The sequence below is a fragment of the Ursus maritimus genome, unplaced genomic scaffold (assembly GCF_017311325.1).
Source record: "Ursus maritimus isolate PB19 unplaced genomic scaffold, ASM1731132v1 scaffold_34, whole genome shotgun sequence".
In the NCBI taxonomy this organism is placed as follows: Eukaryota; Metazoa; Chordata; class Mammalia; order Carnivora; family Ursidae; genus Ursus; species Ursus maritimus.
The window spans coordinates 21,072,915-21,087,037 of NW_024426008.1; the positions used below are offsets into that span (position 1 = coordinate 21,072,915).

Consider the following 14,123-nt stretch of genomic DNA (forward strand, 5'->3'; position numbering starts at 1 on the left):
AGGAGTATCTCCCACCCACCTCAGCAGTACCAGCCAAATGTTTCTCCAGACACTGTCAAAATCCCCTGGGGAGCAGCTCACCTGCGGTCGGGAGCCAGCATTCTAGATAGTAAGTTCTTGAACTACTTCAGAAAGGAAACCAGTCTTAGTTTTTTATTTTTTTAAATCTCTAATACCCAGTAGATGTCCGTTACTCGATACACATCAGGCATTACTTAGACGAAAGAAGAAAAGGCCACTATTATTTTTACCTTTAAAAATGTCCCCCTCAGTGCCTAGCACAGTGTAAGAACCAATAAATATTTTCTGGTTGGTTAATATTTTTACAGCTTATAAAAAAAAAAAAAGCAGAAGCTTCTACTAATGGCTATTTCTGAGGAAGAAAATGATGGGGAAAATAAATCTTTCTCATACCTTCACGTACATGAAGCAATTTCCTGGCCTCTTCCGGTTTTCAGCAAACAGAGCAAGTCTAGAAAATACAGTCTCACCGTTTCCAGCACGCACCTTGATTGTCTGTGAGGACAGGATGGATCTCGGGCTCTGTCTCCTCACACAGGTTCGTCTGGGTGCTGGGTCGAGGGGATTCCTTCCTCCTTGACTGGGGGAGCCGATCATCTTCAGCACCAGATGAGACCCCCGGAAACCCTCGCTGCCAGGTTTCCTGCAAGAGAAAAACAGACAGCTCGCATCAGTTCACAGTTGCTGAGCCTCTAAGCTGCACTCCCCAGCACGTGATGCTTTTACCTCATGGTCACAACCAAACCCTGGAGCATGAGCCTACTTCCTAATTAAAGCCAAACCCATTGCGCCTCAAACTTCAGGGATGATTTATCCCCATGTACACGTCGCCCGGCACAGCAGAAGGAAATTCAAGGCATTCCCTCTGTGCACAGATTTAAGCAGACGATGCACCTGGTATAGCCTGCCCTTCACTCTTTCTCAACTGTTTACGGTCCTTAAACCTTCTTGCAGCAGATTTTTTATTTAATGAAAAATATCACTTTCCAAATTCCATAGCACTGGCTGTACATTTAAAGAACTGCTGTTGTCAAACCACCAAAATCATTAAGTCACACTGCTATTTAACCAAGGGCAAGGTCAGAGCATTTATTAGAATTAGACAAGAAAGGAGAAGGGAAAATCCGTCCCTTCCTTTAGAGTACTTTGCAGGAGACACACTGGAATCAACGGGGCAGCTCTCTGGGTCTCGAGGGTCAGGCCACAACCCAGAGGAAATCAGAAACTCAGGGTAGTACAAATTCTTTTAAATACATGTTTGATCTTAGAAGAGCTTGAGGTTTATGGAAAAAAATACAAAGAGACCACAGACATTGCCCATATATCCCACACTCATTTCCCTGTATTATTAACATTTTATAGGAGTATGGTACATTTGTTACAATTAATGAGCTAATATTTTTTAAAGATTTGAAAAAGAGAGAAAGAAGGAGAGAGAGAGATCACACATGTGAGTGGGATGAGGGGCAGAGGAAGAGAGAATCTCAAGCAGGCTCCCCGCTGAGCATGGAGCCTGACCTGGGCTCGATCCCACGAACCAGAGATCATGACCCGAGCCAAAGTCAAGAGTCAGATGCCTAACCGACTAAGCCACCCAGGCGCCCTTAAGGAGCTAACATTGCTACGTTATTAACTAAAATCCATACTTTTTTCATATTTCCTCAGTTTTCCCCTAGTCTGCTTTCTTTATTCCAGGATCCCATCTAGGACACCACATTACATGTCTCCTGAGGCTCTTCTGGGTGGCAAGAGTTTCACCGGCTTTCCTTGTTTTTGATGACCTTAATAGTTTTGAGGAGTACTGGCAAGATATTTTGTAGTGTCGCTCAACTGGGATTGGTCTGATGTTTTTCTCATGATCAGACTGGGGTAACGTGCTTTTGGGAAGAAGACCGTAGGAGGAAGCCATTCTTACCACATCAGATCAAGGGCACCTATGTCAACATGACTTTTCCCTAGTGACGTTGACCCTCATCATTTGACTGAAACAAATTTCTGAGTCATATTCTCCAAGACAAAGGTAGTCTTTCATCCCTTTTTTCTTATTGTACTCTTCTAAAGGAAGTCACTTAAGGAATGCAGGGTTATATTCCACTTCCTTGATGCTTAGGATCTCTACGAAGTTTTTAGAATTCTTTGATACAGGAAATTGGTCTATTTTTCTCCATTTATTTATATCATATAGATCCATTTATTTTCTACTTGGAGTTTCAATCTACTAATTTATTCCTTGTGCTGTTCCAGTGTTCCAGCTTTGGCCATTAGGAGTTATTTCAGTTGGCCTTGAGTCCCTTTGTGGTAGCAGTGGTGTTTTTCTGAGCACTTTCTTACTTCTGGGCACCATAAGATGCTCCTTGCTCATCTTATGTATTTCCTACCCTAGTCCCAGAATCAGTCATTTATCCAAGTTCTGGTTCATTTGGTTGGAGAATGATATTAGAAGCCAAGATCTGGGTGCTAGGTGTGCTCATTGCCACCGGGGTGCTATGGCTTCTAGGCTCTTTCTGTTGACAGAACAAGGAAATTATGTGTGTGTATACTAACCTATGCATATACACGTATCTGTAAGTAGTTCTGTATATAACTATCTCTATCTATATTAAGCTAATATGAGTCTATATTGACGTCTCCAACTCTAATCCGATTATCACATGGATGTTTCCAGTCTCATGCTTTTCTGTAGCCTCCAACAGTAAGAAACTTGGCTCGCACCGTTGTCTATCCATTCACTTAACTGAATTCCAGTGTGCATATATAGTGGTATCAGAATTGTTAACCTGTACCCTCGTGGGAAACAAGTTTATCAACTAGAGCACAGCACTTGTGTATAGTTCCTTCTGCCTCTAGTCCTACAGACTCCACTCATTTCCAAGGTTACTTAAGTCAGTACCTTTCCTCCTCCACACCTTCAGTGAGGTTGTTCAATACATTTGCAATACAGTTACACTGTTTTGTCATAATTCTGCATTTAATCCTGGGATCCTGACCTACTAAATAACTTTTTAAAATCTGCATAAAGTTTGCTCTTTGTCCTATAAAGTTCTATAAGTTTTGACAAATGCATATCTACCATTATAGTTATCACACGGAAGAGTTCTACTGTCTTAAATAATTTTCTGTGCTTCACTTAATCACCCCTTTCCCTTTTCCCTGAGCCCCTGGAAACCACTGATCTTTCTACCATTTCTCTAGTTTTGCCTTTTCCCAGAATGTCATGTAATTTGAATCATATAATATGCAGCCTTTCATACTGGGTTCTTTCACTTAACAACTTCCATTTAAGATTCACTCATGGCTTTTTGTGGCTTGATACTTCATTTATTATTTTATTAATATGCCATTGTATAGATGTGTACCGGAGGTTCTTGATCCATATACCTATTTGCTTCTAGTTTGGGAAATCATAAATACAGTTGCTATAAACATTCCTATGCAGGTTTCTTTTTGTATGAATATAAATTTTCAAAACAGTAACTTAAGTTTTCTAAACAATAAATATGTAGCGGCAGTTCAGTGTCTGAATGATATAGTAAGACTACAACTATCTTTTTAAGAAAGTGCCAAACTATCTTCCAAAGTGTCTATATGATTTTGCACTCCTGCCAGCAATGAATGAGACTACTTTGTTGCTCTGTATCCTTATCAGCCAGTTTTTAAATTTTAGCTATTCTAATAGCTGTGTAGTGTTATTTCATTACTGTTTTAATTTGTAATTCCCTAATGACACATAACGTTGACTATCTTTTTACATGCCAATTTTCCATCTGTAAATCTTCTTTGGTGAAGCATCTGTTCAGATCTTTTGCCCATTCAAAAATTTGATTGTTTTCTTATTAAGTTTTAAGACTGTTTTTATATTTTGGATATAAGACCTTTATTGGATATGTGTTTGGAAATATTTTCTCCCCGTCTGTGGCTTGTCCTTTGGTTCTCTTTACAGTGTTTTTTTAGACAACAGAAGTTTTTCATTTTAACAAAGTCTGATTTCTCAATTTTTCTTTAATAAATCATGTTTTGCATCATCTACTTATAAACTCATCATCAAACTCAAGGTCACATAAGTTTTCTCCTGTGTTTTAATCTAACAGTTTTAAAGTTTTGTGTATTACATTCAGGTCTAAGTTCCATATTGAGCTCATTTTTGTAAAAGTGTAAAGTCTGGGACTAGGTTCGTTTCTTAAATTTTATGTGCGGACTCCAATCGTTCCAGCACCATTTGTTGAAAACCTTTCTCCATTGCATTGCCTTTGCTCGTTTGTCAAAGATCAGTTGACTATATTTGTCTGGGTCTATTTCTGGGTTCTCTATTCTGTTCCACTGATCTGTGTGTCTACTGTTTCACCAAGGAACACAGTCTTGATGACTGAAGCCTTAGCATAAGTCTTGAAATTGACTAGTATGAGTCTTCCAATTTTGTTCTTTTTCGGTATTGTGTTGGGTATTGCTTTTTTTTTTTTTTTTTTTAAGCTTTCCAAATGAGTCCAACGTATAGCCAATGTGAGAACCCCTGCCTTGGAGGCAGCTGGGAATAGAAGCAAGAACATGGATTTGAGAGTCAAGCAATCCTTTGGTCAGATTCTTGGTCTGGAGGCAAAGCCGTCTGACATTCTGCAGCTTCAGTTTCCTTTTCAGGAAACGGGGGATTAACATGCTTACTGGCAGGGTTTTTTTGTTTTTTGTTGTTTTGCTTTGTTTTTATAAAAGCAATTCGTTGGAAAACCCCAGCATAGGGATGAGCAAGCAGCGAGTGACTAGTCAGGATGAATTCCCTTTTCTTCACTTCGAATGCTTTCTGGACTGTTTGCTCAGTGTACTCCTAGACCATTTAATTCCAAATATTACGAAGGACTGGCGTAGTTTATTATTATGAAATATATCCCAATAGATGCATAAACGTGTAAGATGGGTCATAACCCAGAGTTTTGCTTCTCCTGCAAACTGGCTGCCTAGACTGAAGAAATAAGCCTATTTGACAATCTTTTTTAGAAGGAAGTGATTCAGCTTGAGCCCATGGGGAATTAATTCTAGTCTATTTTTTAATGATTTGGGGGAGAGAGAGGAATTTACTGACTGCATGGAAACAATAAGTAGCAAATAGCACAAATGATTTAAAAAAAGAAAAAGAGGGTGAGGAAAGTGCCTTTTTAAAAAATAAGGTAAACAGGAAAATGACCAGGAAGGACATATTTTGGAAGCAACAATAGGATCTCTTTATGACTATACCTTCGTACTTCTGAAAACTGGGGCCTTGTTTTAGTACACATTTACATAAGTGAGATTAGTAGGTAAAAAGTACAGTTTCAAGATTTTTATATAAATGTTTTGCTTTCCAAAACACATCTCTTATTCTACAGAGAAAAAAAAAATCATACACAAGCAAGAAAACAAGCAAACAAACTAAAAGTCAGGAACGGTGAAAGAGGGAAAAATAAAGGAACTGCATTTATCAACGACATTTATGCTCCAAGCTCGCTAGGAATTCTGTACTTTTAAATAACTTAATCATCATGACAAATTTAATATCATTCTCATTTCATAGATAAGAAGTGAAGTCTCGGAAAATGGAGTAGTGGGCCACAAAGCATACAGTTCACATGGCAGAGCCAGGAAGCCAAGTATACCTCAAAACCAAGCACTCCAGCCCCAGCTCAAACATCATTATACCATACTGCTCTAATCCTTTAATTTCTGAAAAGGAGAAAGAGCGTGAGAATATTTTTAACTTTCAAAAAAGATCCCCAATGTTCCCGGATATTTTACACACTGAATGCTAATTTCCTCATACAGATATCCTAAGAATTCGGTACTGCCTCCTCCAGCAGTGCTGAAAGGAAAGTATTCTTTCATTTCTTGCAGGACACACACAGGCGCATTTTCACAATGGCCTCCCCAAGATGGTAACCCTCCTCCGGCCCCTCCCCAGGAGTCATTAGTGAGTCCCAGAGCCCGCCACGCCTGCTCTCCAGAGCTCTGCCAGCCCAGCAGCAATAATGAGACTCGGCCACCGTGTAACAGATGCTGGTGATTCACAGGAGAGGGGGCAGGTCTCGCTGTGCCTCTCCTTCCTGCTGCAAACATGGAGCCCAACCAAAGGGCTCACAATAAAACTGACGACAAAACTCAGAGAAAAGCAAATGTCAGGGGTCAGAAGTGGCCACAGAAACCACTGTAGAACCCAATTAAAAGTTGGTGTTTTCCAGCTTCACTTGTGACAGGTGTTTCTGTGCGTGTCCCCGCTTCCTTTCCCTGAGGAGAGGTGAGGAGACATGAACCAGCCGAGTGGAAAACACTGCCCCAAGAAGGGAACTGTTGGAGAATTCACAGTGGCAGGTGCAATGCAATTTAGGAGTAATTAAAGATATTTGAAGAGAAAACAACCCTCTGTCATGTAAAGTAGAAGGAGATGGGAAAATGGGGACTTACAATTCAGAGACTTTATTCATAAGAGAGACATTTGGCTGTCTCCGTGCAGTCATGCTGGGCATCCCAGGCGGGAGTGTTTTAAAAACCCAGTTCCAGTTGTCTAGGTCTGATCTTCCATTATTCAAGTCTAGAAACGAAACTTTGCGTATTTAGAGCTCCTCAGGTTCTCAGGGGATTCCATACTCACTAGCTTGGAAGACCCTAAAACACAAACCAGAATGCCAAGGTGTGATTATTGTTTTTCATTTGTAATATTTTCATTTGTATTCCTTTATTTATAATAGTGGGAAAGGTTTTTTTCTATTAATTATCATACTGTTGCTGGGAACCATCGTGTATCAGTTAGCTATTGCTGTATAACAACCACGCCCACACTCAAAGACTTCAGACAATTAGCATTTGTTTTTGCTCACACATCTAGGGCAGCAGGGCAATTCTGGGATCTGGGAGAAGCTCAGCTGCTCTCTCCTGGGCTCGCTCAGGCACTCATGCTCACCTGGTGGTTGGGCCACTCGGGCTGGCTGATCTAACACATGGCTAGTATGGTCCAGCCATCAGCCAGAGCTGTACAAGTAAATGGGCCTTGTTTCTCATCACTGAGCAAGTTGCCTGGGTGCGTTTCCATCGTGGCTGTGCAATGTTCAGACAGAGCGACAGACAGAGAGAGAGTACTTAAAGCCTCTTGAGAACCTATGCTTAGAAGAGGCACATCATGGCTTCCACCACATTCTGTGGACACAGAAAGTCACAAGCCAGCCTCCATTAGAGGGCTTAATAGTCTCTAGCTACTGACAAGATGAGTTGCCAAGTCACATACAGGTTACAGGAAAGGGAATAATTACCGCTCTTTTGGCATCAACCTTCCATCCCTCCCTCTCTTGTGCTCTTAAAAAATTGAATTAATAAGCAGAGGTACCTCGACAAAAATAAAATCAAATGCAACTGGATTGTGCTCAGGGGTTATTTCAATCAGGCTTTCAAGAATCTGATGAACTATACTTGCTCTAAACCCAGAATGTACCAAACGTCAGATTGTCTCTTTCCCTCCCCTACCCACATACCCCTTCCCACACACCCTAAATGTCCATTTGGAGGTCATGTCTCAGACTGGATTCTTTCTGCAGATGCCTGCCACTAAACCCTTCCACTATGCACAGCTTTTTGCTGGCTCCAGTCCGATGGTGGCACCTGTTTCCACATAATAGATTTACTTCCTGTAGCCACTACAGTGACCACTATGTTTGGTTTTTAGTCAATAAAAATTTAATTGCTGCTAAAGTTGCTTCAGGAAGAGATAGAGGAAAACATTCTCTCTTGGTCTCCTGCCCCCTCCTCAGAGGCAGAAAGGCAATAGCGCTCGTGGAATCTGGAAGAACACTTTTCTTTTTTCTTTCTTCCATTAGGAGATGCCGTAATGACCAGAAATGTATGGTCCTGTGGTTCATAACCAAGTGGAAGAGCCCAAATGTCTGGGGGCCACACAGGTTTACTGCAGTCACAGGAACATTTCCTCAAGTATCCTGCAACTGAAACCTCGTTATTTTGCAGAAATCCAAGGAGCCCAAACCCTGTTCAAGTAAATTAACATTTAGGTGTTCAACACGGCTTTGGAATGAGTCTTTCTGTAAAGATGAGTTTTCTAGGTTACTGTTTCATTACACAATGCCCTCCTTACGACAGCCCAAGGGAGAAATTTCTCTCTGATCTCAGAATGGGAAACAATTGGGCTGCTTCTTAGTACTTGGAATGGTTTTGTGGTGGCTATTACAGATACTGTGGATCACGTACGTGAGGGCATCTCCTCCTTCGGGCAGCTTAGCACCAAAGCTGAGACCCAGCTCTGAAAATCTGTAGGGCCTTTGGTATGAATTTTTTAGATATTAATCTCACACCTGACTTGACCTTATCCTTCCTAGTTCTATATTCCCTCTATTCTGCCTTCCTTACTCAATGATTTTATGGGTTTTTTTTTTTTTCTTATTTCAGATACTTTTTTTTCTAAGTAGGCTCTACACCCAGCATGGAGTCCAACACAGGGTTTGAACTCACAACCCTGAGATCAAGACCTGGGCTGAGATTAAGAGTCAGATGCTTAACTGACTGAGCTCCCCAGGTACCCCTATTTAAGATACTTATTAAGCAGATTTCAATGTTTTTTAGAGCCTAAGAGTATAAAGAAACAAACAAATAAATACCAATTTCTCAAGTAATCTCAAGTTTAATTTTTTTGAGTGCTTAATTCTTCGATTTTCTCTATCTTGATGGGACTCTCTCTTTTCTATTTCGGATACTGTGGCCTGAGATAATCATACTTCTCAGCCCTTTTGCTACTCCGTGTTCTCATACAACGTATAGTTTAATATGCACAAATCCTAATGGTATGCGACTATAGTTATAAACATTTCTTTTTCATTCAGCCCATGTTTTGAGACCCATGTATTTTTCTAAGGGCACATCTACTCTTACTTCTCTCTGAGGAAGAGCATGAACCCAACACATTGGCCCCTCCACTCCCCAAACTGCCTCCAAAACCCTCCCTGTCTCCCCTCCCCCCCCCCCACCACAAATACGCAGTGAGGACAATCCTTACGCCCAGAATGAACAGTTTTGAGAGTGAAAAGGGCGCTATCAGTAATTGCACCAGGGCAGCAGATGTGCTGTTCCAGGCAAGCTGAAATGCCTCGTCACCTTACTCATGTAGGACCCTGACGACTCTGTGAGAATCCCTTCTTGATGTGTACCCAAGCGCGGACTTGCTGGGTCAGGAAGTAGACATAGACCTAATCTGCTGTTACCACCAGGGTCCCCTGCAGGATTTCTACCCCAGTTTACACTCCCATCAGCAGTGCGTGAGGGCTCCCACGCTCCCACGCTCCGCCAACACTCGGCAGTATCCTGATTTTGCCAGTCTAGTACATGTAAAGAGATACCTCGCTGTTAATTTAACTTGCCTTTTTCTGTCAACTAGCGAGTTTGAGCATTTCTTCATATTCTTGTTAGCTTTTTGTCTTTTTCCTTTCTGTGAATTTTGATCGCGTATCTTGGCCCATTTTCCACTGAGGTATTTGCCTTGCCGATTTGCAGAAGATGGTGCTTTTTGTACAGTGAGCACACATTCCTTTGTCTTCTTGAACTGCACGGGCAGCCTAACTACCCTTTCTCGCAGAACCAGGGTCACGTGAGGGGGAGCATACGGATTGCTGGGGTTATAAGACGCTATGAAACACACCGTTTGATAGATACAAACAAATTGTAATCGACTGCATGGTGGCCTCCCCCTCCAAAAAAATTCATATATTGAAGTCCTAACCCCCACTGTGACTATATTTAAGATGTGGCCTTAAATGAGGTCGTAAGTGTGGGACCCTGATCCACGGAGGCTTGTGTCCTTCTAAGAAGAGAGACATCAAGTCGGTGGCATGCGCACAGAAAAGCTTACTTTACGTGGGCCTCCAAGGCAGATACAGGTAAAAACATAAAACTCATTTAAATTGCTTACGTCTTTGGGCAGTTGGAAGCATCAGAACTTGCTGTTTAACACTTGGAATGCTCTATAAAAGTTAACCAGTGGTGTCATTTCCAGGAAACCGTTCAGGATATAGGCTGTCTTCAGAAATCAGGGCTTTCCTCCTCTGAAAAAAATCAGTGAATTCTTCCTCATCTTCGTGATTTCCTTTTTCTTTTATTTTTTTTTTCTTTTTTAACTTATTTTCTGAAGTAATGTCCTTCTCTGGCACCACCCAGTTTCCTAGAGGAAAACACACGTGGCTCAAACATCTGTGTTGTTCTTAAAACCTTTGGCTTCTGCAATTTACAATGTCCAAAGACACCGGCTCTTTGGGTCTATGATTTGTCCACCTGGGAAGAGTCGGTCACAGGTCCTAGGGAATGGTTTCAGGGACGCTGATGGGTTTGGTGCTGCTTAGTTGCATGTTATCAGGAACGCGTCTAATGAGAGCACTGTGATCAGTTCCTACCAATGCGTAGCGAACTAGCTGCAAGCTGCCATCACACACTCCACCAGAAATGATTGACAGTACCTAATGCAACGCCACGGGGCAGCATGCCACAGAACTGAGCTTACCCTGCTGTCGGTACCCCGACAGCAGACTTCACAGCTCCCGGCTACCAAACCTTCTGCAGAACTGCTCTGAAGTCCTAATGCATGTCCTGTGTTTCTACAGAAGTTAAGAGGACTCGGCCCAGCTTCTACTAAATGGTCCCTCCTCCACCACCAGCTTCACCACCTCCACCCGCCTGCCCTGGAGAGCTAACTTCCGGTCCTTCGGCGGGGTTGTGTGTGCGTGTGTACACGTGCACACGTGTATGTGTTTTCCTGGAGTGAGGACTGTGGCAGACCCTACGGATGATCTACACCCCCAACAAGTCTTAATTCCCTATGACCTTGACTTTCTTTGCCACAGAGGCTGAGAAGCTGAAAGTTTTCCATTTGCCAACTTTCTTTGTTTTGACCAAGGAGAAGGAAAACATCCTTTCTTGAATAAAAAGCAAAGCCTCACTAGGAGAAAATCCTTTGCTCTTCATCCTGTCCTGTGATTTCTGCCTAGAACGTCAGTTAAGCACAGAGAGAAGCAGCCAGCACGCAAACGTGAGGCTGCCAGCCTGAGGACGAAGGCCCGTACGTGAGGTGGAAGGGCCGGAAGTCAGAAGGAGTTTTAAGTCTCTACTAGTGTCCTTGCGCCCCCAACCCAGCTCCGCATAGTCTACCACCACACGCATTGTCACGTTATGAAATAAACACACACACACACACACACACAATTTTAAACAGAGGAGGTAAAAAAATAAACAGAAATCCTAAAATCGTCTTCCTGTTCCGACTGCTTCGTGTATGCCCTAGAAGCAGGCACCCTATCTCGGAGGCCTCTGCTGAATAACCAAGGCACTGCTATTAACAGAAATCGGCAAAAGTTCAAACGGCACTGATGATGAAGGGGGAAAATGCCCAGAAACGTATACTCCAAGATACGGTGGTAATGTTCGGTCATCTTTGTTTTCTATGTAAACGACTAGAAGGACATACACAGCACGCGCATGGCGGTAGCTGTAACCAACTGTCTGTTCTCACCTCTCTGCATCAACCATGTACTAATTTGCAACAAGAAAAACAGAGAACAGGAAGTGTTATTTCAAATTACCCAATAGTTCGATACAGGCCCTCCCTCCTTTCCAAAATTTTTCCTTCCAGGTGCCCTTGTCATGGTGCTCAGTGTCTCCCTACACTGCACGGATGTGCTCCCCTGTGAGCCCCACCTGTGAAGACAGCCAGGCAGGTGCAGTGGGGAGGACTAGAGAGGATGATGGCTCACTGCAGGTGCCCTCTGGCCTGCTCTGGGGTGGGGGAGCAGGATTGGGATAAGGAAAATGAATGCCCTATGAAGCATCACCCTTGGTGATGAGCAAACCCCCCATGTTGAAGCGGGAGTTTTCCCATGTCTTGTCCCCCTTACCACCGAATTGTCCCAATTCCCATCCTGTCATAGAATGATGGGCATTTAGCCCTGGAACACCTTCTAGCCCACTCCTGCCTTTTCAGAGACTGAAGAGCAAGCTCTGAAAGTGAAGGGTATGTCCAAGGTCAGAGATGACATGCAGGCAGCAGAGGGGGGATAGGAACCCATTCAAATGCTCACAGCCACCATCGCTACCACCCTGACTGCCTCGGGAAGTCCTTCTTGCAGGCTGGGCATTGCCCCAGAGTGCCATCTACCCAGTCTCTTACCCTCACGAAAGCCCCATAAGCTAGGTGGTGTCCCTCCGTCTTAAAGTTGAAGAAATTACGGCTCAGGTGGATCTTGTGGTTTTCCAAGGCTAGAAGGAAGCAGAACCAGGAGGTGAACCCAGCTCTGCCTAGCCCTTTCCACTTCAGCTGACTCAAGACAGCGTTTTCTGATGCTACGCATGTGCCTACAAAGCAGTTTCCCACAATTCCTCTAGAGGGGTCCTCAGCTACCGGCGTCTCAGGCAATCATCTCAGCGCCACCTCCCTCTCCCCTTCAGCGCAAAGAATCCTTCCCAAATGAGCCTGCACTCTCAGCAGCTGGTGATATTTGATTTGATTAACATCCTGGGACCTATCACCAGACGTAAAGATGATGCCTAATTAATTGCTTACATTAAAGAGCTGGCACTTTCTGCATTCGGTTCACACTTCAAGCTTCAATCATGTTTTCGTTTCAGCAATAATATTTACTTGATTAGCAAAGAGTCGATTCATACTCCAGCGTGGACCTAAGCTGGGTGTGGGACTTCCCTAAGCAGATGTCCTTGACAGGTGTAAAGAAATAGGCGCTTTTTTTTTTTTTTAACAGCAAGAACCATGAGTAAGCTCTTCTGCTTGTTTTTCAATTAAAAAAAAAATCATGCTTGGATCAACAAATATTCATTGAGCACTGACCTATTCCGTCCCAGTCATTCCATTTCCAAAGCCCCACGGGGGCCAAAAAGAAGTGCACTCGCTAAGAAGTCGCCTTAGACTTAACTGTTTTCTTCCCTTTGTTTGGTCCAAGATCTAGATGCGCTGATTAAGAAAACGGACTCGACCTTAGACATCTGACGTTTCAATCGGCATTTGCTGAGGTCTCCAGAGATCTTATCATGCAGGAGGCGGGGGAGTTTGGGATGTGAAATGACTCCTGGGATGTGAATGGGGGTCACACTGAAATGAGGGGCTACGCCACCAGACTGTCCTATGCAGTATCTTTCATCAGAACGTGACAAAGAAAGGCAAAATTCGACCTTCTGACAGCAGGAAGTTGGAAGGGATAAGGCAGCATTTTGGATGACAAAGTTCTTGACAATGGGCCGAATTCTAAGATCACAAACCTGAGTAGGAACAAATGCCACAGAACCATCAGAAGCCCTACTGCACAGGGGAAGATGCGGCTTTGTGGAAAAGGCTTGGCTGCGGTCAGCCTCGAGTTTAACACCAGGTGACAGTGTGGTGTGTGCCCCAAGTCACTGATGCACCCATCTGACTGCATGTGTGAAACACCTACACTTAGGATAGGGAGAGCCCCACTCTAACGTTCCCTAATGCGCCCGCCCTCGTGGAGCGCGTTCAGCTCTGCTGTGAGGAGGCTCACCGTACACCGTACTGTGCTCATCGGGACACTTTCTAGAATGAAAGGGTTTGCAGGTGTAAATGAAGGCTGGAAAATAGGCATCAGGGACGACTCCTGGCCAAACTAGGGTCTATGTTACCTAGAAGGGACGTAGACGGATTGAAGGGTATTCCAGAGGAGAGGCTCGAGGATGGGAAGGCCTCAAAAACAGATTTAAAAGATAGATAAATCTCTGAAGAAAAAGATGGTTAGTCTGAAGAAGAGCACTGTGAGGTTTCTATGTGAGGTTTCTATGAGCGCTACTGTGAGAAATTATAAGGGCTGCATGGGGAAGAGAGAGGCGCCTGGGGTTCACAGGTTCTGCGGGGCTCTACTCTGGGGTAGCCAAGCAACCTCCAACAGGAAAGATTTTTGAAAGCATACCTGGCTATAGCCATCAGTTTCTGGTTCACACGCCTACTTAGTTCTTCAAAAAATCCACTAAAATGGTAATACTTCCTGCTTAGTGAAACCAGCTACTTTTCTTTGAAAGTATTACTATTGTGTAAATGTACGGTAGTGGTTCTTTCTCTTTTCAGAGAGAAATTATTTTAT

General features: G+C 43.2%; 1 long non-coding RNA gene across 1 annotated transcript in view; it reads right to left on the bottom strand.

Moving 5' to 3' along the window:
- LOC103663226 overlaps positions 1-14,123 on the bottom strand; it is a 118,464-nt gene that overhangs the window by 39,211 nt on the left and 65,130 nt on the right. Inside the window, exons 3-4 of the long non-coding RNA XR_005831853.1 lie at positions 6,445-6,645; positions 508-664 (exon numbers count right to left, since the gene is read on the bottom strand). This is a non-coding gene — a long non-coding RNA (uncharacterized LOC103663226). The remainder of the gene's footprint in view (positions 1-507; positions 665-6,444; positions 6,646-14,123) is intronic.